The sequence below is a fragment of the Mus caroli genome, chromosome X (assembly GCF_900094665.2).
Source record: "Mus caroli chromosome X, CAROLI_EIJ_v1.1, whole genome shotgun sequence".
NCBI lineage: Eukaryota > Metazoa > Chordata > Mammalia > Rodentia > Muridae > Mus > Mus caroli.
In genome coordinates this window covers 66,173,784-66,176,829 of record NC_034589.1, presented here as the reverse complement: position 1 = coordinate 66,176,829, position 3,046 = coordinate 66,173,784, and positions in this window count along the sequence as shown.

Sequence of the window (3,046 nt, the reverse complement as noted above, 5' to 3'; positions counted from 1 at the left end):
CTCTCTCTCTCTCTCTCTTGACTCCCTAGTAGTAGGCTGCACCCCTTCTTTAAGGTACCCGACCCAGGCATGTTACTAACCTGAACTTTGCCTGGTGGTAGCTGCAGCACTTGCTGCAGTAGCAGTAGTAACAGAGGCTGAGCACCACAGGGGGATGTGTAACTATTCCCACAGTTCAGCTAGCTGAGCTCCTGCAGGTACATGCAGCTTGTTTGCCTGTTTGAGGGAGTCCCGGGCCATAAAAGGGTGGGGCTGCCACCCACTCAGCCCCTTCTTTCATCCCCTCCCTAGCCCAAGAACCTAGGCTGAAGAGAGGGGGGTCAAAACTTCTAAAATCAACAAAAAAAAATCCCCTGGTGGGCTTCTTTGGTGCTACATAGCAGAGCTGTCTCTTCTAAGCTCTTAAGGAAGTTCTGTGGTGACCTAGCTCTGTCTGGGCACAGATGCTAGATACTGGAGGCATGAAGCATCCAGTAGGCGAAGGGAGTACATTCCTCAGCCTGCCCCTTTGGTAGGAATACACTGTAGCTGGGTCCAGTCCTTTCTCCTTTGGACCTGCAGTTGCCAGCAAAGGCTACGGATTACTAGTGAGTCAGTCTAGGGTACCCACCCTTGGGGTTTACATAGAGGAGATTTCACCCAGGACTCCTATGGCTGAGAGAGCTTGAGAATCTCTCTCTTAAAGAGTATCTGATCAAACCGAGTTAAAAGGTGGATAGCCAACCATTATGGGGCATTGTCCAAGGGACTGGTCTTCTATCTTTTAAATATGCTGTAGCCAAGAAGGTAGAAGGTAAAGTTCTATTCCTGGTGATATACCACTCAAGCCCCAAGTCACTCTGCTTCCCCCAGGAAGGAAGGGATGACTATTCTTCCAAAGTGTCTTGGGATATACAGATCACAGTTGTACCTGTCCTAAAGCTAACTGCCTGGCACTACTAGTTATCTAAAACTACACATGAACCCAACTTAGCCAGGCTCCTGCTGGACCCTTAGCATGTCTAGCCATAGCTCAAGATCAAAGCTCAAGGCCACACATTTCCTTGGAAGCTTCAATGGTTCTTCTCTTTCAGCCACAGAAATTCTGACTTTAAAACAAAGCCACAATCTCAATCTTTTCTGCTCCTCTGTGGATATCATGTGCTTCCTGTGCCTCCTGAATCTCCTATTGGCTCACTCCAGGGGCAAGCTTGCCTGAGCCCTTTCCTCTAGTAGACCCCTCTGCTTCCTGCTATGCAAAATGCTGTATTGGCTCCCCACAGCACTGTACAAAACTGAAGGGCTTCTCATGGCCACATGGGACAGATCAACCTACCTTCTCCATTACCATGAATCACCCTGAAAGAGCCTCCTGACCCTTCTTCAACAGGCTAGGTACCTTTTCACCTTAGGGCCTTTGCACTAGCTCTTCACTAGGGCTGAAATTCACTTCCCCTAGACAGGCTAGCTCCCTCATTTCCTTTATTCTTGATATAAATGTCACCTGGCCACACTGTTTAATGTTTCAAAGTCCTACGCCCATCTCTGGCACTTCCTCTCCCTTTCCCTGCTTTGTTTTCTCCCTAGCACTCAGCAGCAGCTGGCCTCTGTAAGTTACATCCCAGGAGGGCAGCCCTGAGCCTGCTTTATGCACCTCTGGGGTGTCCACTCTGACTGGTATGTCATCTCTACTGAGTGACTGTTCATAGATTCTGTTTTTCCTGGAGCTTTCTAGGAAGCTGGGGGAGGAGGGGATGCTGGCCACAGGATTGTGCATACCCTAGAAAAGAGACACATAGCTGTCATTACATTTTTCAGGAGGACTATGACCTAAACAAGTGTTAAGAAGGATGAAGATCAAGCAAAGAGCTTGATGTTAGTACCATGGAACCTTGTTGTCATCGAGGGACACTTGAGCCCAGATACATAGGTGGCTGTCTTACAAGTAACCATAGGAGTACAATGAGTACTTCTATCAGTTACTGTTGGAAACATGGGTTCATTATGGTTGTCATCTAGGGTACGTTCAAGGTTGATTAAAAAGGAGAGTGTCGCCCGGGCATAGTGGCGCATGCCTTTAATCCCAGCACTTGGGAGGCAGAGGCAGGCGAATTTCTGAGTTCGAGGCCAGCCTGGTCCACAGAGTGAGTTCCAGGACAGCCTGGGCTCTACAGAGAAACCCTGTCTCGAGAACCCCCCCCCCCAAAAAAAAAGAAAGAAAAAAGAAAGAAAGAAAAAACAGGAGAGTGTCTTTCTCTTCACTAAGTAGATGAGTGAAGACAACCAGGGTTATTTTGTCACTCACAATGCAGTCCTGAGTCTTAAGCTAGCAGAATATTTCCATTCATTTTCCTAAATACTTTCTTTGCTTTACCTACAGAAATATATGTGTCATGTTGTAGATAATGAAATGCTGGCTTCTGAAACATAAAGGCATGCACTCAGTAGCACACATCTTACAGTGGCAGAGCACTAAGCAATTTTATTTCAAAGCTAGGTGTGTGGCCACCTGCTTAGTAGATACAGTCCTGGCTTATGAGTATACATACACACAGAGAGGAATCCCATAGAAGTCTCAAGGAACTGGGACCCTCACCACCAGGAAGCTCCTGGCTCTGCTACTGAGAGGCTGTCAAAGCCTCAAGAATGAGCTATTAGAGTCCAGAGGCTCTATGCCAAGGCATATATAGGCCCTGCGTTAGGTCTGACCCAAACCTGGACCTTCATGGATTTGAAAACAATCAGTAGCCACCCGTTATTCAGTCAGGTTCCTGTGAACACATGCCAAGTGTTCAAAAGTTCACATGACAAATGGTGGGGGGAGGGGTTAACTGGGTAGCCTCTGGAATTTTGTTTTGAGGGTGGGGCTGCCCAGGTAGAGCCCAGCGAGGAGTCACATGTTGACTACAAATTGGGAACCATACCTGGTTGCTCTGTTCATCTTCCCTTCTTTCTTCCCTTGTGTTTTCTGAATCCTACTGCTGATGGCACTAAATGCAAACTGTACCATCTCCTGAGTCTCCCAGTTTTGCTTGTTTGTTTTCTGTAAAACTAAATCATGGTGGTA